This window comes from Periophthalmus magnuspinnatus, chromosome 18 (assembly GCF_009829125.3).
Source record: "Periophthalmus magnuspinnatus isolate fPerMag1 chromosome 18, fPerMag1.2.pri, whole genome shotgun sequence".
NCBI classification, from domain to species: domain Eukaryota; kingdom Metazoa; phylum Chordata; class Actinopteri; order Gobiiformes; family Gobiidae; genus Periophthalmus; species Periophthalmus magnuspinnatus.
Genome location: NC_047143.1, coordinates 22,604,466 through 22,631,387, shown reverse-complemented (window position 1 = coordinate 22,631,387; position 26,922 = coordinate 22,604,466). Strand labels below are relative to the sequence as shown.

Here is a 26,922-nt window from a genome sequence, read left to right as displayed (position 1 = left end):
TTAGTCTGTCTATATCTCCAAAGCTCAAAATGCTCTGTTCCACCTTGTGATGTCATGAAGTGGTAGTTTTCAAGTTAACAGCTACGTTTTACATTTAGTTCAATAGAGTTGGGCAGTTCCAGGGCTGAAATTATCCAAATGATTCTAGTGATGTTGTCCGGAGTTTAAAAACACAGTAGAGCACTTCCTGTATCAGTATATGACATCACAAGGTGGAACAGAGTGTTTCCTGTTTGAGAAAAGAACTCAGGATTTGCGTGCTAAACATGTGTGAATGAAACAAAACACAACTCCAGGTCTGTTTGTGATGAGGACACAACATTTTAACATAGATCAGAAAATAGTGTAATATGGGCCCTTTAAAATAGATAAATACATCTGTTTAAATGGAGTATTAAAATATACTTTGAAGGAAAGTAAGTACGAAATGGGAGTGAGTGTAATAAAATAAAAGGCAACTTTGCAGCTAGATCAAAAACAATAAGGTTACAAAAGTATTATGTGTACAACAAATATTACATTTACAAGGTTGAGTCTAGATTTGAACTATACTTTTATAATAAGGTGGTAGTTGGGACACTTAACATTGCTCCCATCTATTGTTCTTTCCACGCTGTAAGTTTTCACTATAATCAAATATGATAGAAGTGGAGCAGGCTATAAATAACACAACAAAAAAAGTGTCAAGAGGTTCGGAAACTTCAAACAAATCACCCAATATAACATCTGAGCAGTCTCCACAATGAAGAACCCGGTTTCACTCAGCTCACCTCAAATGCCTAATTTTACATGAGAAAATGGCATCGTGTTGGCAAAGAAAGCAGAAAACCATTGTGAGAATCTTGATGGCTCAATAAAACCTGAATTTTCCCCCGAAGTTTGGCGTTTTGAATCCCGTTCTCGACATAAACATCATCGGTCGAGCGGTCAGATCCCTTGACTCACAGGTTGGCGATGCAACTCCGGCTCCCATAAATGAATACTGTCGTTGTGTCCTTGGGCAAGACACTTAACGCACCTCGCCCCCAGTGTCTGTGTACACTGGTGTATAAATGTGTGTGTGAATGGGTGAGCGTTTCCTTGAAATAAAGTGCTTTTGAGTGTCTAGAAGGTGGAAAAGCGCTATATAAAAGTGTGACCATTCACCATTCTGTCAAGACCTGGGTACGATCGAAGTGATAAAAACGTATCACCCTTGCCATAGAAATTAACAATCCAAAAGTCCTCAAAATGGCGGCTATAAACGGGAAGCTGAAACCCATCAATATCTGTATCTATGCACTCATTGAAAACCCAAATTACATATTCTACTTACCTAGGCCAACAAAATAAAAATGCCGAGTAGTCCATATTTTATTACGGGGAAATTACTGAAAATGGAGGAGCTGAAAAGCCTTGCATAACGTCTGGACTTTGATGTGCCTCTTGCATAACACCCACAGAAGTGATTGCATGACCTTTATGGCGGCAATAACAAATAATCTGATAGGTGTCACAATTGCTCCAAGTGCGTGTCGTGTACTCCATGAAGCCATTGTTCACCGGTCTGCTCGAGTGCAAAACGAAATATAAAGAAAGTGTATACCTCTGCTTGGTTTGTATTGAAAAGAGTAATTTTCTGTTCCGCTTTCTGTAAAACTAATTGCTGCCGCACCTCCACGCTGAATAGAGACGCTTTATGGTGTTGCTTGCGGGTTACCTGAGGACTGATCGAGTCAAGTCGACTGAAAAAAAAATAAAAAATTTGCAAGACTTCTTAAGCTATAAGGTGGAATTGCCGGAGTTCTAGCGTGATGGGAACAGATGCACATTTGTTGCTATCTTCGGAGGTGCCATGTGGTCGGTCGGAGGGAATATTTCACAAAATGGCTCAGGGCACGCACCTGAACCCTTTGTTCTGTTCACTTACAAGAGTACAGCTTGGAATGAATTGCAGATTTATTTGTTCATTTCTTTTACTGTGGTGTTTAAATTGAATCAGAGCACTCAAGCTATTTCTATCCTTTTACGGCCACGTCTTTTGAGTTCAGTTTAATGCCCACAAATATCTGATATTACTCGTAAATGGTCACATATTTCTATAACACTTCAGCTTTCACGGCACTCAAAGCGCTTTACATCAAGGAACCACTTTCTTAACCTACTTGACACTGCGGGCGATGTGGGTTAAGTGTCTTGCCCAAGGACTCAACGACAGCATTCATCTGTGAGGGCTGGAACTGCATCGCAAAACCTGTGAGTCTACCAATGATGCTTATGTCGAGAGCGGGATTCGAACCGCCAACCTTCGGATCAGTGGACAAACACTCAACTGAGCTACAGTCGTCTTTTTGCTTTTTGAGTTCTTGAAAAACATCACCGTCACCATCAAGGAACCCATTCATACGCCAGTGTACGCTGACATTGGGAGCGACGTGGGTTAAGTGTCTTGCTTGAGGACACAATGACAGCATTCATCAGCGGGAGCCGGAATCGCGTGGACGCTATTGTTGCCGTTTTGCTTTTTGAGTTCCTGGAAAACATCACCAGCCAAAAAACACCAGCAAGAACACCTCCATTGGTAGAGAGTAATGAGCGATATTTAGTTTATAAGCCGTATTCTTACATGTAAGCCATAACAAAAAGAATTAAACATGAAGTAACGCCACGGCAACCACATTCAACAAAGATCAAATAAAAACTGAGCCTTATTATGGACTTAAAATCTTGCTAAGCTGTATTTCTGGGATTTCGCACATTTCTATAACCCATTAACATTCTATACAGATGAGGGGATGGCTAAAATAAATAGATGAAAAACAGCAAGTTCTGGGGTGTAATCACTAATAATAATAATAATAATGAGGTGTGGATTTTGCATTTAATTATATCTTACAAGAATACCAGGTTAATCACTAGGGAAAACTGGCTCTGGGAGTATGACATCATCGCTTTGTAGAATCTGAAAAATGTAATAATAATAATTCCTCAGCCAATACCTTTAAGTGTTATGGCAAATGGTAGCGCTTTTCCACCTTCAAGGCACTCAGAGCACTATACATGAAGGAACCACTCACCCATTCATACATCTGTGTACGCAAAGACTGGGAGTGAGATGAGTTAAGTGTCTTGCCCAAGGACACAATGACAGTATTCACGTGTAGGTGTTGGAATTGGACCGCCAACGTGTAGGTCAGTGGATCCGAACAAACACTCAACGCACCAACTGAGCTACAGTCGCCGTTTTGGTTTTTGAGTTCCTGAAAAACATCTCCAACCAAAAAACACCAGCAAAAACATCTACATTGTTAGATTTGCTAATGAGTGATATTTAGTCTATATAAGCGCTATTTTTGTGCATAAGCTAAACCACAATGAAATTAATCTACCAATGATGTTTTTGGGGGTTTTTTTTGTATGTTGAGAGGGGGATTTGAGTCGCCAACCTTCATCGATGGACAAACATTCTACCAACTGAGTTACCTTTTTGGTTTTTAATTCCTGAAAAACATCACCAACCAAACACCAGCAAAAAATGTCCATTGTTAAATTGAGCGATATTTAGTCTGTAAACCCTATTTTTACATGTAAGCTAAACAATAAAGAAAATCTACCAATTATAGGGTTGTTGTTTTGTTTGTTTTTATGTTGCGAGCGGGATTCGAACAAACACTCAACGCACCAACTGAGGTACTGTTGCCTTTTTGGTTTTTTAGATTCCTGAAAAACATCCCGAACCAAAAACACCTCCATTGTTAAATTGGCTAATGAGTCATATTTAGTCTATAAACCCTATTTTTACATGTAAACTAAACCATAAATAAAATCTACCAATTATAAGGTTGTTTGTTTTTTGGGGTTTTTTTTATGTCGAGAACAGGATTCGAACAAACACTCAACACACCTGTCGCCTTTTTGTTTTTTGAGTTCCTGAAAACCATCACGAACCAAAAACACCTCCATTGGTACATTGGCTAATGAGCAATATTTAGTCTATAAACCCTACTTTTCCATGTAAGCTAAACAATAAAGAAAATAACCGACCAATAATAACGTTGAGAGTGTGATTCGAACCTCTAACTTTCAGCTCAGTGGAAAAACGTTCTACCAACTGAACTACTGTCGTCCATTTTGCTTATGAGATCTAATCCTCAGGCAATAATCCCAAAATCCACAAAAAACAGCTTTCACACAGTTTATTCTGAGACATTTGACTGTCCATATTTCTCCTGCTTTTCTTAAAAACTGGTCAAGGTTGAACAAAAGCTTCGCGAGAGGGGTTGGAAAAAGTGCAGGAGGTGGCAGGCAAAAGAGGCTGCGGTGATGGAGAGTGGGCTGAATGCATGGAGAAAATTGGATGGGGAAACAACAGAGGCGGGCGGGAGGCAGGCAGACCGAGATAGCACCGGGAGAGGGAGAGGAGAGAAAGAAAGAGAGAGGGAGGAGAGGAGAGCAAGAGCTGTACTGTAACCTCAAAGCCGCTTTCATCCTCCTTCACATCAACAGGCCAGGGATGGAGAGAAACCCCTTCTTCACAAACACAGTCATCATCGCTCCCAAACAGCCCGCTCTGCCAGTAATCACCAGACGATGGCACCGGACCAAAACCTTTTTATGCAATTTGTAGCCACGAGCGGAGAGCACACCCCAAAAGCTTTCTTTCTCTAATTGTACTCGCAAATTGTTGAAAATGTTGATTACTGAAGCGAGGCAGAAATGCTCTTTGTTCTGCATCAAAGAAACACATTTGCGCTAAATTCTAATAAAAATCTCTGCTCTTGCAAATAGACCATAAAGGTAGAATTGTAGGGAATGTAATAGTGTTTTTAACATGTGTCATACGTGTAGATAAGTCCAGGCAGGAACGGGAGTCGAAAACAAGCACTAGCTGAGTACATGCTACCAGCGAGGCTACACTGAGGAGCTTTACATGACCAGAATCACAGGAAAAATCTAAATCAGCCATAGCAAAATCTGATCAAAAAGTACACGGAGACATGTGACAGTGAATTTGTGGATTTAATTTGTTTGGAAGACGAAAGTAAAAAGGATTTTTAAACTAAATCTTGAACATTTTTTCCTTCATTTTTATCTTTCCTCCATTAATTTGACCTCTTTACGCAATTTTTCCTGTCAACATCTGCATAGGACTGTTGTGAGCAAGGAGAAAGAATATGGGCCGTGTCCTAATTCGACAAATGTGCACTTCGAAGTACCCTTGAAGTACTCGGCTGACGAAGGGTACTCTGTGTAGCCGCTATTGTGACTGATGAGCTATATGTCAGTTGACTCATGACCTAAAGGTGCAAAATGGACACTGAAATTATTACAGATGAAATAATTCTTTATTATTTAATTGAAAAAGAGTCAAGGTGTCGTCTTTTATTTCTATTTAGACTGAATGAAGTAAGGAATTAATCTTTCCCTTTGAATATCAATAGACAAATTTAACGTTCAAGGTGATTTTTTCCCCAATTGTAGCTAGTATTACATAACTTCAAGATAACCTCAAGAAAATATAACTTGTTTCTCCCGTAGAAGTTGTCACTCACGGTGCATGATGGGATATAGCAGTGTGTGAAGTGTGCTCGGATGCACGCTTCGTTCAAGGGCGATTTCTATGGAAACGCAGGTCACAGTTTCGGCTGCATTTGTTAGGTGCATGAAATGGGAAAGGCCTTGTCGCGCCGGAAGTTATGTAAGTGCCCTTCAAATGCAGCCGATGAAGTGTGCAATCGTCAAATTGGGACACGGCCATGGTCCCAATTTACGTTAGATACAGACAACCAAAAAAAAAAAAAAAGATACAGACAACCAGACAAATGTTTAGACACACTTTCTCATTCAAGACAACTATAACTTTTTCTTCATGGTTCTGATTTCCAAAACCCAACCTCTTGAGGCCAATATCTCGAGCTGGATTTGCAAAGTTGATTTCCAAAACCAACTAACTGCCTTTCAACCATTCTGATTGAAATAAATACATTTAATCAGTATATTTTGTCCCCACTTCAGTATGTGCGGGACAAAGTACAGAAGAATGTTACAACTGAGTGTGAAGAGGAAACAAAGGCATGGAAAGGAGGCAGACTTAACGCAGTACGACATGTCCAAAGCCTATCACTAATTATGCCCCCGCTGCTTCAAACTGTTAGCATGCTATGATCTGCAAGAAAAACATGCTCGCTGAATATATTAGAGCCAGCAACATGTACGCATATTAACTCAAAACTATTTAAAGTTGCACAATCTAACTTTTGTTCTAGAGGTTCTGCCAAATGCTTCTCTCCGTGATGATGTTATTGTTTCACCTGGAATGTTCCACAGTATAGCATTAAAGTTTGACAATGTTTAAATCCAGGCTCAAAACGGTTCTGTTTGGCTGTGCGTACGACTGAAAGGTTTTTATTCTGCATTCTTCTCTTTTAATGTGAATTTTATTTTGATTATTTGTGATTATTTAAGTTTTCATTTGTTGTATTGTGATTTTAATGTCTTTCTTATTCTGTAAAACACTTCAAATTCCTTTGTGTATGAATTGTGCTGTACAAATAAACTTGACTTGCCTCGTCTTAAAGTTATCTATCTAGCATTTGTTTCAGGTAAATCGTTTACTGCCTGCAAAAAATATGAGTTCTTTACAGTGAGTGGGGTCACAACTCTGTAGATCTAACGTGTATCTTATCCGGGTAACGCAACAAGCTTGTTTCCATAAAGAAAGATAAGTTTAATGCCATATCTGTGTAATCCCTCAGTCGTCCAGGTCTGATCCGTAGCGAAAGGAAAATAAAGTCTGTCAACGGGACAAATCATAATGAGTGATTTCAATAGGTGTGAAACCACTCATTAGGGGCTTGAATGACTACGCTAAGTAGGTCTCAAGCACAGTTCACACTTAGGGTAGCACAATAGACCTAGCCTACAAACAGAAACTGTAAACAATACGTGTTTTGAGCTTCAGTGTCATTCGCTCCTCCCTTCAGCGTAGATAAAAGGCAGTGTCCTCCATTAACCTGACCAGAACTGAAGAAGCGGCTTGGATGAGCAGCTAAACGTATAGCGAAACCTATTTTTCTTTTGCTTTAATGACATACTGTGGAACAATTCAGGCCTAGCAATTACATCTCTATGAAGAAGCTGAAAAGTTACATAGTGCACTTGTGAGATAAAGCCAAAACTGAAAATTATACAAAACATTATGACCACCTGCATCCTTGGCCATCTATATCTGAGGTAAAGGTAGCCATTTTGTGTCTATTCAAAATGAACAGAATATCTATCCAGTTGAACAAACAGTGGGTTTCAGCTGTGCATCCACATGGTGCGATGTTTTGGTATGATTAGGAAACGCTTGGATGAGCCGGGCATCTGGATCTCTGTCTGCATGTTGATACATTTAGAAGCTCCTGCCTGTCATTTTGCACATATGGGTGAAATCTAGTTTGCTTAAAAGAAGAGCCAAACTTCTGTCCACTTAAATTATGTTTTTATAATAGCAGCGTACGATGACATGTGAAAGAAATGCTTTTGGTTATAGCTGGACGTGGTGAGTAAACATAAGCCGTGTTTGCGTGCGACGATTTTACAAATACATCCGCACTGTGAGCCGGGTCGCCTTTCCACAGATCTGACCTGTACAACTTGGCCTGGTGGCTTCACCTGCTTGTCTCCACTGATAACTTTAATGTCATACCGTTAGGCCTGTCACGATATCTCGCTACAGAGAAATATTGCGATAAACGATGATATTGAAACTTACTTTATACTTTATGCAACTGACACAAAGCGGGGAAACTTATTTTTAAATATACTGTATCATAAAAAGTAACAGATAAAAAGCAGAATAAAATAATAATTAGCCGTAGAAGTTATTTAATCAACAGACTACAGCTCAAATCTTATCGTTTTACATTAAAAAAATGCTAAAATCTTCCAACTATGGCAAAGAAATTGTACACAGGATAAATATTGAGCCTTAAAATATATTGTTGTCGATTTTGTAATTATCTCGAAAGGGCTACATACACTGGAACATTCCAGGCGACATTTCAATGGAGACAAGTACGTGGTGCACTTTCAGTACTTGTTACAAAATGTCAGTAGTTCTTGGTTTGCAGTGGTCAAGAAAGCGACAATGAAGCAACGTTGCAAGCAAAATGTGGTTTTCTACAAGAACTTATCTCCTGTGTCTGCGGTTGTAAATATGGAGGTGGTCATAATGTTCTGGCTGATTGTATATTTGAACCAAAATTGGTCAAACCCACCGCTTCCACATGAGGAAGGACAACTCTGTAGATTTATGCTGTTATTGAATGACCTAAATGCCCACTTAGATCTGTGCCTCTGTTCTCTGCACTCGGCACTATTGCATCGGGGACGGCGGGCTGAAGCCGAGATGCCGTGGCACGCCATTTATCTCTGTCAGACGTGCTTGAACACCAGTTCTTATTGGCTGGGCAGGATTCGTGATTGCTAAAGCAGCGCCGCCAGTCTGCCAGCCCATGCTAATTAAACAGTGGGGGAGAAAAGTGCAAGAGTTCCTTGGGCTCTCAACCATCTGAGACTAGCTTGTGCTGCAGCCGGCGTTAGCACAATCCCAAATGGAATGCTAGCAGGAAATGCCACCACCCATCTTTGTCAGCGAGTGTATGGGGCGCTTGACACAGGAATGATTTGATAATAAGAGTCTTACCTTTCAGCACTCAAGCAGCCGGTCCCAAGAGTTCAAGAGCTGTGGGACGACAACACAAATCAGGGAAATATCAGAAAGGTTCAGGAAATCAAAATGTTACTTGAAAAATGGAATGAAAATCAAATGAACAGTTTTTTTTACTCTACCAGCTTACAGTTTAAGCGCACTTTTTCATTTAAATAGTAAACGATTACACTTTTATATAGCGCTTTTTCACCTTCAAGACACTCAAAGCGCTTTACGTCAAGGAACCACTCGCACATTCACACACACACGTTCATACGCCGGTGTATGCAGACACTGGGAGCGAGGTGGGTTAAGTGTCTTGCCCAAGGACACAATGACAGTATTCATCTGAGGGAGCTGGATTCGAACCGCGAACCTACGGATCAGTGGACAAACGCTCTACCAACTCTTTGCATTGTAGATTCTCGCTGACTGAATGAACACGTACAGTATGGAATATAGTAAAGAAAAAAGTGTGAAATAACTCATAGTGCAAATGGCAGTACTGTGGCGATAGTGCGATGTACACGGCGCTGATTTATCGCTGGGTGTAATCACGAGCGGGTGGAGGCTTAGCGTGAATACATAGCTTTATGTAGAAGTGACAAATCCCTGACAGTTTCAAATAGAAATCTGTTGTAATTAGAATAAGGTCAAAGAGTGAACTTGCTATTCTGAATACAGCTAAATGTGCAACGAGAAGTTCATAGAGTATAACTGTGATAACAAAGAATGCCGTGTATTTTGAAGTACATAGTATTGTGTCGTGTCATATTTGCATTGAGTCGAGTCTTTATTTACACAGGGAGATCCAATGAGAGCGCTTAGACTGTCTTTTTCATGGGCGCTCACCTCAAAATACAGAAAAACTACCATCAGAAAACAAACTAAACAAAAAAGTATAAGCGTAAGTTCATACAAAACATTAAAAATAGGTGCAGGTGTGTATAAAACGTTCATTACCGGATTATTAAACTGCATTTGTGGCACTAAAGTATCCAGTTTGCTTGTTCTTGAAACATATTCTATTCCTCTGAAGCAAAAAAGATCCACTCAAAGTAATACATACGGCTAGTAACTATTGCAACTACAGGTAAAACTTCAACTTGAGTATTACTGCCGCTACTGCTAATATATTTTCAAAGCATGACATGAAACTCTACTATTTGACGCAACACGTTTTATCTGAAATGTTTAGAAAAAGGTATGAGAAATCATTTTGGACGGCAGGACTAGGGAATGAAAACAACATTTAAACTTCCAATGAGTCCAAATGATGTTAAAGTGCAGTATGTAACGTGTTAAAGTACATTATCGTACATTAGGGGTATAACAGAGAAACTGCAAAGGGCAATGAAAAAACACGCCAGTAAAACCGTATAGAAAACTCAAAAGATAAAATAGAACTAGCACAAATGTAATGGCTTATATGAAATACCCTGTGTCTTGCAATAAAACATATATTGGGGAAACAGAGGGCGTTCAGTACACGGGAAAAGGAACATAGGACAGATTGTAAAAAAGAAAACAGCGAAGACGTGCATACAAGCAACAAAAGACAAAGCAGAACAGGAGCAACTCAAATTGGACTCAAATTTTGGACCATTGTAAAAGAGTGAACTACATTATGGACTGGGACGGAACAAACATCATCGGGACAGAGGACAACAAACATCGTCGCTGGATTAAGAAGCAATCAGAATATGGAAACGTGCCCAAGGGATTTTAAACCAGGACAAGGGGCCTTTTTACTCTCCCACACCAGGGATATTGTCCTGAAGAAATCAGACTGTAGATGGCGCTGTTGTCCTGCCTCTACTGGTAGAAAAAACAGCGCCAAAACTGTTTAAATCAGCTGACCAGACACATCCCAGGAATATCATATGACTACTCTGAGGAAGACCGGTCAAAACTGCGAGCTAAGAAAACAAAGTACACCTTGATCTGAAAAAATTATCTATTAAAATAAAATAATGTGTTACAGGTCAGATCTGTGGAGAGGTAATCCGGCTCATTGTAAGGTTGCATGATTAGAAAGATAGAAATGTGATAGAAATGCTACATCTGCAAGTGTAATACCAAACATGGGAACATTCTACACTTCCAAGGAGACAAGCAGGTAATAGACCTTCCATAAATGTTACACAATGGACCTTTAAAGACCCCTCTAAGAATATGCTAGGGCAGGGGTGTCCAAACTTTTCTCATTAAGGGCCACATATAAAAACACAGACAAAGCCAAGGGCCGATTTAGGGGCATAGACCGGTCATCAATACAGTGAATACTTAAAATCCGCGTTATTATTACAAGTTAGACTGAACAACTAGACCTTTATTCATGCTCACATCCTCAGTGGGACTCATTAAATATTTGAGATGGGTAGTAAGTAGATTTTCAGAAACGTACAGTAAAAAGTACTGTTTTTTAAGGTTAAGGTTAAGGTTTTAAGGGCAAATTCACGTGGAAGCTTGAGGGCCAAAAAAAATTGGTCTGAGTGCCACAATTGGTCCCCGGGCCACAGATTGGGCATGTCTGCTCTAGGGCTTTGACTGTTACTCTCATTATTGCATCCAATCCAGGCATCAGCAGGTAGCAAGATAGCCCATTGCCAGGGGCTCCTACCTACTGTACATAGATTTCATACTAGTAATTACCAGTAAATACCTCCATAACGGTGAACCTTATCGACTGAATCAATGTGTTTGCTGTGAGCTGAACCGTGAGTGGATGTAGGCCAACGTGGGGCACCATTTTGAAATAGTGGGAAGTCTGGAAGAGGGCTGCTAACCAGAAATAACCGGTTTTGTGTGACAGGTGTCAGATTTAATAGCGCCCTAGCCTATCTTTGGTTGGCACTATAAAAGATGCCGGGGTGACAGACAGTAGTGCGAGGGCTACTGCAGTCAGGATTTGTGACAGCACTAATGGGGTTGTTTTATTAAAATAACTTTCTATATATGTGCCATCTTCAATATTCCAGGGAGGTATGAGGTATTTTAAATCAGTGGTTGGGCGTAATTGGTATTTTTATCCAAATAGTAACCTTATTTTGAATATGTTTACTTCACGGAGGGAGAAAATATTGTTATCATTCGTAATAATCTTGGTTAATTGTAATTATTTTTGGAAATGTCAACAGAAATAAGCATTTAAGTACTCGAGAAAAACTAAAACTAGTAGTAAGGATGATATTAACAATTGGAGTAATTAAATTAAATGTGCTGTTTTAAAAATAAAAAAAAAATTAAAAATCGTCCAAAAAAATAAGTAAATAAAAAAAATTAAACGATGCAGTGGTTCATAGTTATTCCTCACTTATCTTTTGCTTTCCGATTATCCTCATTATTCACTGCAATGAGTTTTTAACTGTGTTTCACAACTCAATCGGTAAAATTTACAACATTGTCATGCTAACTGTGCACTTCCTGATTATTGGACAATAAAACACTTTGTAATGTGATGCAGACAGAACACAGTGATCTTTTTACCTCAAGAGTTGGTTTTACAATATCTGTACTGGGGCGAAGATGTGTTTTGCTCAAATATATGAAAAAAAATGAGTACAGGCTCTTTAAGTAGTGAAAGTAGATGCTTGGAACAGCCATAGTATTTATTAATTAATTGTGTGAAAACATCCAACAGTAACAGTCATAGTTCTGGTACTAGTACTTAGAGGTAATACAAGTAGAACCAATATCAATATGGAGTAGGAAGTAGCACTAGTACTAGTTCTTATTGACTGTATTGTGCAAATGAGAAGAGCTCAACAGTGTCAGCCTGCTCAAAAAATTTCAAATATTAAGAGTTCAAAGGCATCGTGGAGGCTAACCAGCTACGTGCTAACGAAAATCCATAATGTGTTCATTTTAAGTCCAAAAAGCACATTTAAAACACAAGATTCTGCAAAATGTTTTAATAACTTTGCTGTTTATAAAGTTTGAGAAACAAAATGATGTCTTGAAGTCGTTAGTTACCACGTAGCTGATTATCCCTGAGCAAGCTTTCGAACTATTAATATATATTTTTTTATGAAAGCTTATCAGAAAAATGAATGGGAAATGTCGTTCTTTAACCGTGGAGTGTTGAGCTCTACACTAGACTTTAGTGGCAATAGTTTAAAGCATAGACTGTACATATACATGGACATCTTTCACGTTCCAAATAGAAAGCGATCATGGGCGCACTTCCTGCTCCATCGACTCCAATTCACTTTACATTGAAAAACTGTCACCCTTCTGTGGCTGCTGAAGTGAACTTTGTCATTTTGGTCTTAAAATGCTTGTATTACTCCGCTCTACATGATCCTGGTATTTTTATTTCACTATTTTGTTCGTAAACCAAGATACGAACATTAATAACAGATGAATCAGGCCCCCCCCCCTTTTTTTTTTACAGTTTCATTTTGTATTGTACTATTTTGGTGTCTTGATGTACGGCGACCTTGAGAGCCTTGAAAGGCGCCTAACAAATAAAATGTATTATTATTATTATTATTCTTTCTCTGAGGTTGCTCCCGCTAGCGTTAACAACAGGTTTGATTGACAGCGTTCCTTGAACAGCCCTGCTCTGGATTGGCTCTTTGGTTGCTATGAAACTCGTGATCAAAATACCAGACACTGTACATAACTCGGCTCCAAATTTGCCGCTATAACCGCTAGCTTCGATTAGCTTCCTTTGGCTGGAGCTGGAGTTATGGCTGACGTCACACTCCCTTAATCCACATCTTTATACAGTCTATGGTTTCAAGTTAATAATTGCGCTAATATTAATCACAAGGATCAACAAGACAACGCAACAACACGTTATAAAGTTGCGAGTTAAAAATAGGCGATTGTTCTCTCCAAAGACTGTTCTGTGAGGAGCATATGTGGAGGCACAGCTTGGTGTGGTCTCAGATGTTCCTTAACAGTTGATTTCCTCAAGAAGTGTCTTCCCTTTTCACCGCCTTATTGTGCTAATTATTTCTCAACACATTACACTTGGATGCTTCACAAGTCTGGACCGCAGAAATAATTAAAATACTGAAATAAAGGGAAAATCCAGCCAGTTTCCTGTTGAGGGGATATCAAAAATAAGAATAATGCATATTTATATCGTGTTTGCATATTTTCGACAGACCTTTGATGTTATCTTTGGTCTTTTCTTTAATTTCCGTACGACCTTATTTACATATTATTGCTAAGAAAATACTACATATTTCTTCTTATGTTACTATGACATATTATATAATGACAAATGCCCTGCTTTGATAGTAGTTCAAAGGTCATTACATAAACACTTGTAGATCACTGAACACAAAAGAATCTCTATCTTTGGTGTATTTGGTTTATTTCTGCTTTACTAAAGATGCACTGTGTAACTTTTTTCACCACATGCTTGTCATTGTTTGCATTGTATTGCTTTACCTGGGATGTTCCGCTGTATGGCATTAAATATTACTTACTATTATCTTCAGTGATGGAACATAATGAAGTAAAAGTAGTAAAGTAAAAAGTAGTTAAGTATAAATTTTAGGTATCTGTAGAAGTCTGTCTATGAAACTACATTTTACTTTTTACTTTAACTTCAACTAACATTTAAGAGCAGGTATCTGTACTTTCAACTCCACTATGTTTTTGAACAAGACTGAAAGTATTTTTTATTATTGTTTGAGACCTGCAGAAAAGACTGAAGGGTTTATTTTTAACATGTTAGTAGTTTGAGCAAAAAAAACAATCTTGAAGCTTCATAAAACCTCAAAATATGTGCAAAATACTTTAACTTTTTACTCTTTAGGTACATTTTTAAACAAGAACGTTAATACTTTTACTAGATTTTTTCCTGTGACACTTTGTCTTTACTTGAGTACTTTTTGGCTCCGGTATCTGTACTTTTATTTAAGTAACAAAACTGAGTACTTCTTCCACCACTGTCTTCATCACTTTCATTTCTTGCATTGTTAATATGAGCATCTTACTATGTCGCCTCTCCTGAGATCTGATCTGTAACTTGGCGTGATGGCATCGCCTACTTGTCTCCATGACGATAGATTATATGAATGCCACATTACGGAACATACTATGGAGTAATTAAAGTAAAGGTGCTGTCTTAAAAAATTGAAAAAAAAGTAGTCCAAAGTTATTCCTCACTTATCTCATGCTTTCCGATTATCCTAATTATTCACCACAATGAGTTTTTAAGTGTATTTCACAACTCAGAGTCGGTCAAATTTGCAACAGTTACCATGCTAACGATGCACTTCCTGATAATTGGACAATAAATCGCTTTATACTTTGACGCAGACAGAACATAGCAGCTTTTTTACCTCAAGAGTTTTGTTCAAATATATGGAAAAAAATTGGGTAGAGGCTCATTAAGTAGTGATAGTAGACACTTATATTAATGCCATACTACGAAACACCCCAAGCAAATCAATCCTCCATCGTCAAAGTTACGCAGTGCACCTTTACCAATAATACGTAGTAAAAAATCTCTTCTGATACTATTTTAAGCAACAGAACATCAGCTTATGTACATCCTTTTGCGTCAGCCAGCTCCATGTTTGTTATGATTTTTACCATGTTTTAAGATGCTATTTTTATAATCCCATATGCACTGTCCTCACGCTGCTTTGAAAATAAAATAAGAGCTATTGATATCCCCCGTCTAGTGATTTGTGTGTACTCGATAAAGCTCTTAAGGTGCGGTGAGCTTGAGAAATCTAACTTAGCCCTGCCATTATTCACAAAGTGCACTGTAATTGCTGTAAACAACACAGGCTGACATGAAGGCCCAGACAAGAGAAGCGTGTCATTGTGTTGGCTGTCACGCTCAATTCTTGGCTTTTTTTTATATATATTTTTCTCCTGAAGAGGCCGCTCTGCAGTTTTGTTGTCATTCTTAAGGTGAAATGTGGACGGGTGTGTGTATGTGTGTATAAATAGTACAGTTCAAAGCAAATTGTATTTTTTTTGGTACAAGCTTTGTCAACTTAACATTAGCTTTTGTATACGCAGTCTTGTTTAAAAAGTTCGGGATTGTGGCGTCATATATCATCAGAATTTTTAGTTAGCCTGAGATTTTTGGATGCTAAAGTCAAGTTCAATTGGTAGACGGTTTGTACACTGAGCTGAAGGCTGGCGGTTCGAATCCCAATTTAGAAAAAAACAACAACAATAAAAAAAAACATAATTGGTAGAGCAGTAAGATCGACTGGCCCACAGGTTGGCGGTGCGATTCCAGTTCTCACAGATGAATGCTGTTATTGTGTCCTTGGGCAAGACACTTAACCCATATGGCCCTTGAGTGGTTCCTTCACGTAAAGTGCCTTGAAAGTGAAAAAGCGCTATATAAAAATGTGGTCATAGGTGTTTGATTGGACCACTAATAAAATTTTCCACATTCCACGTCCAAAATATGACTCTAAACATATATATTTTGCATTTATTGAATTACAAGTGTTTTAATTGCTAGAAAAAACAGCTTATAAACACGCACTTTTAACTGTTGGCAGGTTCGTCTCTCCACAGACCGGACCTGTAATACTGCCTGGTGTTCTCGTTCTCATCTGCTCGTCTCAAAGGAGAGTTTAATGTGACGACCAAGCAATAGCAATACCATGTTTAAGGTGACACACAGGTGGCAAACCCTCCTTGAGAAAAGTCACACAGTAAATTTTTTAATAATAGTACCTTGTGTTCATAATTATAAGACTATAAGTTGCACTTTTTTCATAGTTTGGCCAGGGGTGCGACTGACACTGACAACTGCGCGAGGGCACTTTAATCTTGTGTACCAGTTTGCCTTGTCTATGTTATGTTAGCGTACTGTACTGCTGTCCAGCCTGTTGTTGTCTATTTTATTGCTATTATTATAACTTACCTTTAAAGATAAAATGGTCTCGGGTTTTGTAAAATAAATTTCCTCAAAAACGCGACTTATAGTCCAGTGCGACTTATATATGCTTTTTTTTTTCATTATTACGAATTATTTTGCTGGTGCGACTTATACTCCAGAGCGACGTATAGTCTGGAAAATATGGTACACTTTTAACCTCCAAAACAGGCCATAGGTACTCCTGACCACATGCTACAAAGACGAGAAAGTAAACCAGCTATCAAATACTGTACATATCTTCCTTACTAAATGCAACTCCAAACCAAAACAAACTAAAAGCATTCTGAGAGCTCCCTACGCGACTACACCATCGCTTCTCGTGTAATCCAGGTCGACAAGGTGAACTCTGCATCTCTTCCTCATATTTACATATAAACTAATGACTCCCCCATGGCTCTGCTGTGGCCTTCCGAAAACTACATGGAGCAGTTCACAGTGAGGCAGTGTTTTTCCAGGCAAAGTTTAGCTGGTGACTAACAAACTATGATCCATGCTTTCACAGTGTAATTGTAGCTCCCAGCAGAATACGCCATAAACCAACCGAGACCTTGTGACCTTGGCCGCGGCAGAACAGCCCGCCCCGTGCCTCCGTTCGACCCATTTTGTCACTGCAAATATTTTAGCATTAACGGCTAGGCTATCGCGCGAACTTGTGTATTTTGGCAATTTCTATATATACGGCTAGATGAAGCTGGGAGGCTGCTGTAAAAACAATAGGGAACATTTTAACATCTGTCATGCCCACGGAGGTAATTGTTGTACACTATACGTTGGTGCTTTATTTTGGAAATCGTACAGAGGTAAGAAGTCAGTGGAAATAAAAAGATTTTCACTGTTTTTAGATGCACTGTTGGGAGAAAATAGTTTGGGTTCTTAGTGTTATTGTGTTCTTGTGTGTATAAACCAGAGGTGAAATGTAACAAAGTAAAAGTAGTAAAGTCAAGTACTTAAGTATACATTTTATGTATCTGTACTTTACTTAAGTACATTTTTAAGTGGATATTTTTTACTTTTACTTCATTGCATTGAGAGAAGCTATCAGTACTTTCTATTCCATTACATTTTTGAACAGGACTGAAACGTAAATGTATTTTTTATGATTGTTTGAGACCTGCTGAAATGTTGAGGGCTTTATCTTTATCATATTCAGAATTTGAGCAAACACAAATATAACATCAGATAAACCACATGTGTCAAACTCAAGGCCCACAGGCCAAATGTGGCCCTCCACATCATTTTATGTGGCCGTCGACAGAGTAAATTAAAAGGTATGATGGTCTTAAAACGTCATTCATTATCAGAAGATACAGTTACACAGACATATTTTTACATCTCGGCAAATGCATATGTAATATTTGTAACTTGAATAAATAATACGTACAGAAACAGTTAATTAACCAGTTAAAAAGTAGTTTAATTTATTTTACATTTTTTTGCCCTTTGAGAGCAGCCATTTTCCTGATGTGGCCCTCAGTGAAAATCTGTTTATCAAAGTATTTTTTGCTTTGTTATCTATACTTTTACTTAAATACTTCTTCCAGTACTGCTATAGACGTACATAGGCTTTGAAAACACCCTCACAACTGAAGCCATCTTAATAACTGAACATTATCTGAACGTTCACATAAAGTTCACACATGCGAGATATTAAACTAGGTCTGTATATAATGTGCATGTTTACAGTATATATTGCAGTAACTATTGTACAGGTCAGCCTCTTGAGCCTCAATGTTTATGGACCTTTTGACCATAAAACTATTTACATTACTGTATTCACTTGTAATTCCCAGAAGATTTGTTTTCTTGTAAAGCCGAAGCGTTCACTCTGGAACTGACAGATCGGGCTATTTTTACTCTAGACCTGGCTAGCATTTTGCATTTAGTTTACTGTAGAAACTTGGATTTCAGGAATTGTTACATAAAACACTTTTTGGCACAGTGATGCACACAAACAACAAGCCCATGTTCGTTTTTACAAGGCAGTTAATCCCTAATTTCAGCGCCAAAGGAGATACCTAATCCAAAATCATATGCAGATTTTTATTGTGAGGAAAGTCTAGGCATGACATGGAATATCAAAATGAATCTTTATGGATTTTCAGTGAAGCTCTGGCCCCAAAGATCACCCTGTTGTACATGTCCTGTCTGTCTAAAGAGGAAACCTACGCAGACAAGAGAAGAACAATAGCTTCCAAAATCTTCTTGCTCCCTTTTTCATATTGGGTGTGATTCAAAATGTTAGGAATTGTCTCAAAATGTGTGCACTCTATGGGTCCTTTTTATTCGAGGGAGTTACTGCAGCTCTATGCCCAAAGCCAGGCTCAAGACTAGAGGAGACAGAGCCTTTTCTGTGGCAGCATCCAGACTACAGAACAGCGCCCTCTGCCTGTCAGATCCTCTGTCTTTAACACAGTTCAAAACTAGACTGAAAACCCACCTCTCTTCTCTAGCATTTAATACAAGCTACACAGGATATCTTGATGTTTTATGGCAGGGGTGTCCAAACTATGGCCCGGGGGTCAAATGCGGCCCTCGGACCAATTTTGAATGGCCCTCAGACCTTCAGGTGAACTGGCCCAATTGATCATAATCAGTACTTTTTACATTAAATTTGCATAATCCTACCAATATAACCTAAATAACATCACATTGCATTGTCAAACAGACCTATAATTAATATTTCAAGCCTTATTTAAAATATGAAGTCAAAACTACGTTAAATGCACCCGCCGTACTGACCACTGTGGCCCTCCATGTTGATTATTTTTTAAAGATATGGCCCTCAGTGAAAAGAGTTTGGGAACCCCTGTTTTATGTATCGTGTTATCTATATATTTGTTTTTTGTTGACTTTTATGTGAAGCACTTTGGTCAGCTCGTTTTAAAAGTGCTGCATAAATAGAATTTAATTGCTCTGATTCTGAAGTCCAAAACCAACTCGCATCCATATTAGGTCATGAGCATGAGTTCCTATTATCAACTTCATACCAAGAAATCCCCAATGAAAAATTCCAAGCAATTCAACAACGTGCGTCATCGGAAATATCTCAGCGAGGTATCTCAAAAGGTTTATGTTGTGGCTACTATATTGAATACATCCATCAGTACTAATCAGCAGCGCTCATTCAGATTCCTATTCCAGAGTCCAGCCATTACGATAATGCAGTCCATTCAATTGCACTGCTGTGTCATATGTCTCTTCTTTAGCCAAGGACAGTTTAGTCATATTCCTCCAAATTCTGCTCCATAGATTCCAGAGAGAGCGGACTTTGTGAACCGACGCTTCTGCCATTTCCCCTTTTCCGCCTGAGCGCCGTTCACATAAAGGTCCGGGATTGTCAGCATTACTGGGTCTAAAGCTTATTTTACTGAAGAATATTCATTTGCAGACCGACTTCACCTTTTCCACTCCTATGACATTTCGCTTAAAAAGTATAACACGCAATTTATACAACGTTGTAGACTCACATTAAGTTCATGATTAAAAAGGTTACTCCATATTGGATATTGTCCTGTGGGTTTGCAGTGGTAAGTGGCATGAAATAACAGCTGCAACTGACAAAATAGTGTTATTGATGTAACTGGAGCTGGGAATCAAATGGTCGCTCACGATTCAATAGGATACACAGAATACATGGCTCATATTATATTATAGTATCATGATATTGTGATACGCGCCTTAAACGATATTGCACACGGTATTCTGCAATGTGATCACTTTTTAATCACATTTTAACAACCATAACAGTGCGTTTTAACAACTGTATTTCTTTGTTAAACCACTACCTGCACAAACTTTACATGAAATACAGACATTTTAATCATCAGAAAGGTGAATTATGTCAAATACATCGCATTAACACGTTTAATTGCAATTTTAATGTGTATATATAGTTACCGCAGCCCAGAATGTTGATGCAGGAAACCAAAAAAATATATTTCCAACTTTAGCACAACTTTAGCAACTAATTATAACAGTATTAAGATGATGTTCTATAAGGATATTATGATTGTGAAGTGTTTACTATTTAAGATTTAGAATTTAATTTAAATCAGTTCAAATCAAAATACTATTTCAATTGGATGAAAGGAAAGTCCTCACACATTTGCCTAAAACACATGCATATTTCTACTAGCACTACTACTACTACTACTACTACTGATGATGAATACAACACATTTTGGAATTGTCATAAAAGAAGAAGCTATTGCTACAAAATGCCAATCTATTTTTTTATTTTTTATTATTAGAACATGCCAGTACAATTCTATTAAATAAGCCCTATGCCTAATGCAGTATACGTGTGCACATATGTAGGTAGATATAGATATAGATATAGATATGTGTTAAATATGTATGTAGCTTGATATCCTGTTGTGGGCTCATAAAACAGTTTTGCCCTGTTAGTCTTAAATTGTTGCTCCTGAGCATTTTCATTAGCGAGTGTCTGTCATGCACTTTTCATGCAGAGCCAGTCCGAGAGCGCAATGAACAGATGCATTAAGGTAATTTTGCGGCAAATGAAATTCTCTCAGTCTTCATCTTCTGGTGAGTTGGTGAATTGGACAATGTACATTTTAATAGAATCGTTTTATGCTATCCAATGTACTTTTGGTGATTAGAATTCAAATGGTGCACTTGCAGTAAAAAACATAATATCTGTTTGATCGATGTAACGTTATAAAGTAATGTTTGATAGAAGCTATGGCTGTTTATTCATTGTTTTCTTATTCAAAAGGGCACTCTATAACCTTTTGGCGGAGGGTCTGCCAACTATATTTGGTATGGTTTTTTTTTTCTCCTGGTTGGAAATGTTTCACAATATGGGATTAAATTTAGCTGGTCTCCATGGAAACAATCTGGGAACGCTACCAGATGAAGATACAGATGAAGATTGTGGAGAAGCGACTCTAATTTTTAGCAATAAATACACTTGTAATGGAATAATAATAATGCCATACGGTGGAACATTTGTGACAAAGCAATGACATCTCCATGGAGACACTATAAAAGTTACATCGATGATACAGCAGTAATGGGTTACTATTATTTTTTATGAGATTAAACTGAGCAATTTGTTCTAAAATAAAACTCATAATTTTACATTTCTAGAGATAAAAGTTCACACTACACTTTTGCTTCAATACACCAAAAATCACGGGAACAGAAAAAACACAAATTGGACTTCCTGAACCCAAAATCAACAGCATCGAATGTAACCGTACTGGGAAGTGACTGCAGTAATCTGACAGAGTATATGCACTTTTCATCCAACTAGCCAGGCAGAAAATATTGTAGATCAGAGCGAGAGATTGGACCGAGTTAGTATGGGAAGCAGCGGGGTTAGCAAGAAATAATATGCCACTCAAACTGCAAGCCAAGCTAAAGTCTGACCCTCGCACCCCTTTTATGTGATAAAGCCTCTACATGTGTACTTTTAACCTTGGGCTTTTTAAATTTTATGAAGCAAAAGCAACAAAAGAAGGAGAGAGAGAAAGGAATGGTATTAAGGATCCTATTCGGAGCTGCTTTGGCGGGCGAGATATAAGTCTAAGTCTTCCTCTGTGCCGTGACAGAAGTGCAAGGTAATTATTGAAACATATGGACAGACTGGCCCTCTCTTAACCCGCACACTAATGATGCTCACCATTACAGAAGGGCAGGAGAAGGACACCAGCACTATCAAATGAGATATCCCGCCGGAGATCGGGATTTCTGCCTCAAATGTTGGCAGGATAAGAAAACTCAAAGATCAGCAGGTCTGTGGCTAAGGAATGTAATACAAGCCAAACCTGCAACTGTAAATATCTTAAGTGCAGCTAACCTGGCCGAAGTCACACTGATATAACAGCGGTAAAGGTAGGATGTGGAGTATCGGTTTGGAAAAAGGGGTTTTATGGGATATGGTCAGAATCTTAAATCAAAATATCTCAAAACTACGCAGAATGTAGATAGAACTTTATAATTCCAAGCAGCTTCATACCTACCATTTTGTACTATTATTAATACATTTCTGCTCCTGCGTGCGGACTTGAATGGATCAGTCGGGACCCTTACAAGATCGATGGTTTGAAAACTAAAACATCGCCGCAATTCAGGTCACAGTGCAGGGTTAAAGTACGGTAAGCACCCAATGAATTTCCCCCCAATTATAGTTGAGATTGTAGTTCTAGCTAGCTAAATCTAGCTAGCTAAATCTCCGGCATGGTGTCTGTGTCACAGCAAGAACGTTCTGGGTTCCATTCCCAAAGTCGCCAGCTCTGTTCTGTGCAGCCAGCGGCATTTTAGAATGGGTCAAATGCAGAGGACATATTTCCTCATCATAGACTAAATATATAAATAGACATAGCTAACGCGCTAGACGCCGCTTTCCAAACAAGCAGTGCTCATGGGCTCGCGTCCAGCTTCATCGACTCACCGTTCTCTCTAACTGCTTTTTGTTATGTTGGTCTTAAAATATTTGTATTAACCCGCTCTACGTGGTATTTATATTTCGCTATTGTATCACTAAATCAAGATATGAACATTAATAACAGACAAATCAGGCGGCTTCTTTCCTCAAGGTCGCTCCCATTAGCGTTAGCAATAGGTTTGATTGACAGCGATGCAAAGTGGCCGCTTCTTGCTGAACCAGCGGTGCAGGAAGGGGCGTAACCTTCAACAGCCTCGCTCCGGATCGGCTCTTTGGTTGCTATGATACTCACGGTCAGAGTTACAAATTTTCCCCTTTTACTATTCGCCGATGAGCTTCATTTGACTGGAGACGGACTCACTTAGTCCACTTCTTTATACAGTTTATGTTCCCCACGGGGGCAATACCTTAACCTTAAAACTCATACATACTCAACAGTCCTCTAAGCCTTTTTACTTAACTCACTTTAGCCCTAACAATAATGATGTAAAATAGATTGTTCAAGTCATTATGTAAATACATCCAATCACTATTATTTTACATTTTACTTGGGGAAAAATAGGTCTGTGGCGTAACTGTTACACAACTCTCCCAATACATTCACCTTCAATTTCCATTTTAAGGCTCTTAAAATCAAGTACCATTCTTGTCAGGCTTAAACGAGTCTCCACAAACTTTTACCCAAATGACTTAATCTTCACTACATTCAAGCTTTTCCATTGCCGCAATCATTTTATGTCAGATGACCCACTTCAACGCCATTAACTTTCTTTGCTGAATGCGACCAGAAAATGCACTGCACCTCCCACACAATGTCCCTGGGCAATTTTGCGACTTGGAAAGCGGCAGTGCCTCTCTCTCATGTTAATGCACCCCGACAATTACCCCTTTTGGGCCTATGCAAAAGCGCCGCGCACCCCTTAGGTACATAGCAGCCCTGACCTAGCCAACTGGAGCTTTTGAGCGTGCTGTCTCGTGGCATTGGCCAGAGGGTTGCTTGCCACACAATGGGCTAAAAGCATTGGCGGACACGGGCCTTTGGAGTTGACGACACAATAGCTATAGCGAGCCCAGAAGCAGAAATAGTCGAAAATACTCCTTCGGCAGAGAGTTAGACTATTCAGCGCTTTGTTAAATAGAAGTAAAAATCAGCTGTTTTTTAGAGGTGGAAATTAGTCATTCTATTACTTGAAGGGGTGAGCCTTTGGTAAAACTTTTGTAGAGTTTATAAGGCGACTGCTTTGTCATAACGTTTTATCTCAAGGCAATGCAGGACCAAGGTCGACTGAGTCCATATATTCACTTTTTTGTTTGTTTGCAGGGTCTCGGAGCTTTCATTCAGTCCATTGGTGGTTTTCAGATATTAGAATGTGTTGATGTCATGATTCGAAATGGGGGGCAAGAGCCAGATTTTTCCTACTTTGCCATGAAATATAGAAAAGGTGAATTCGCAAATGTTGAACCTGATTGTTTCTATATGTAATTAGACCCTCAAACTTGCGATATGACAACAAAAATCTGCATTACAACTACACGAATTCAAGCTATGCCCATTAGTATTAAATATGATTGTCCTGTAGAATGTTGTGATATTGTCTGAAACGCAGGAATACTTGGTGGTAAAGTTCTAATGCAGACACAGCAGCCCTGAGGTAGACTGATCGAAGCGAGACCGCTAATCCGCCATCGCTGGTGGTCTTATCAAACGCTCCTATAGGTAAAATATCTTGCGCAAGGATAAGACAAATTCCCTGACACCTGAGACACTGTTTTCCAAATTGTTGCTCAAACCAATACAACACATGCACCAACAATGATATTTTCTCATGTTTTTTTGCCTTATGCTCAATAGACACACTGACGAAGTTGTATAATGCATGAGCAAGGTATAGGGAGGTCTGATTTTGATGTTATGTTTATGTTCATCCACTACATTATTCTACGGCCCTGCAGCGTAATCTCCAGGTGAGAAAAAGCAATGTGTCTTCATACGGGATGTGCAGATAACAGACCAATAGGAATTTCCACACAGCGCTCAATAAACTGAGCTCGGGATGTCGTAAATAGATGTACTAATGCTAGCGGAAGTTTTGCTAACCCTAATTTGTTTCTATCATCCATCATGCTGCCGTACGTGTTGCCTTTCGACCTTTTTGTAAATATCGTAATTACCTCTGCTTTTATAAACTGGGTGACTTTGCAGGTTCATTACACTTACAGTAAAACTTTAACTTTTTTGGAGGGGGAAAGGTTTGCAACAGTTATAGCTAATAGTGCATATATCATATAAGACTTGCATCACATGTTAACCAGTGTGCCATTTTGGAGAATCTTCAGCCTGTATTTTATTTTTAAAAAATGGTTATTTGAAAGCGGACAATTCACATTAGTTTCTGTAAATGAGCCAGGATTAGCTGTAATGCTAGTTTAGCTGTAGTCCTCAGGCAAGGTCTAAAAAGCCAGCACAAAAAAAACTCATTTGCATTATATACAAAAAGGTTAGTAAAAAGATATACATAGATATACATTGCTGACATCACAATATATAAGTATATATATTTAATACAGACAGGTGACAGGCCGGGCCAGGATATATATATATATATATATATATATATATATATATATATATATATATATATATATATATATATATATATATATATATATATATATATATATATATATATATATATGAGAGGCCTGTAACATGTAGCAAAGCATGAATATGCAAGGCTCATTGTACAAATTGTTTTCCAAATGCATTAATTAAATTAATAATTAATTTATTAAATTTCAGTTAAATAAACGCAACAGAAAAACTCACATTCAGTTTTATCAAGTGCCAGAAGATCAACAACTGGTTGAAAAGGTATGAACGAGGTTTACCCTTACCTATTTTAATATAATTTTGTCACGTTCGGCGGGCCAGATTAGTAAGCCCAAAGGGCTGTGTGTGGCCCCTGGGCCGTAGTTTGCCCATGTCTGGTCTAGTCACTAATAGAACTGATTGGGTTCAACATTTGTGAATTTACCTTTTGGATATTTCATGGCAAAGTACAATAACTGCACGATTCCCCTGATGTAGCTCAGCCTCCCTGCAGACAGTCTTCTCATACAAGGCATTAAAAAATGGAACAAGCTCCAAACTGACTGAAACTCTCCTCTGACCTTCTCTTATAATGTTAGAAAAGTCCTTTCAGGGACTGTGTCAACACTGATTTGCATACAGTTGCTTATATAGGGTCATTTTTTACACATATTTGAGTACGTTTAAATGCTTAAATGTGGAGTGTGTTGTTTTTAAATGAAAGAATGGGAGAATGCATGGTTTGATTGTAAATGAGCAAATACTTTATTTTAATTGTTTGTAACCCTGGAACTACAGATGGAAACTAGCTTTAGCTAAATCTGGTTTTAAGCATCTCTTCTTTTATGAGATTAATGTGTTTGCACATGGTCCCTGTTAAAATAAACCAATAAACTAAACTATGTAAACAATGTGGAAAAACTGGTTTCTGCCCCATCTGAGAGTATGACATCATCACATTTTAAAATCTGAAAACCACCAATAAGTTAAGAGGCCACATGAAAGCGGATTACTGCGTGAAGCGTATAACAGCATTCGGCAAAGTACAAAGACATAGACTCGTACAACAACAACATAAGCCAACATCACTGACACAGGGCAGCAGACATGGACAGAGCCAACAGCAGCACAAAGAAATGGCATTAATAATTATGCTCACAGACTTAATTCTCAAGTAACTATAATCAAAAAGTTCTGTGTGTTCCAAAACTGGACAGATCGCACTGAGATAGCAGATTGTCTTAGGCTATTTGAAGTAGCAGATCTGGTATGTCTGCAACTCTGTTTAAAGAAATCAGACAGTGGTGATGGAGCCAGGCCATGAAGGATTTAAAAACAGATTGCATCCTGAAATTAGACCAGATTTG

General features: G+C 38.5%; 1 protein-coding gene across 1 annotated transcript in view; it reads right to left on the bottom strand.

The window, feature by feature from the left end:
* The window catches only part of LOC117386519 (receptor-type tyrosine-protein phosphatase delta), a 608,003-nt gene that overhangs the window by 190,078 nt on the left and 391,003 nt on the right, over positions 1–26,922 (bottom strand). The window contains exon 9 of the mRNA XM_055228970.1: positions 8,672–8,710. The gene's annotated coding sequence lies outside the window, so the exon portion shown is untranslated. The remainder of the gene's footprint in view (positions 1–8,671; positions 8,711–26,922) is intronic.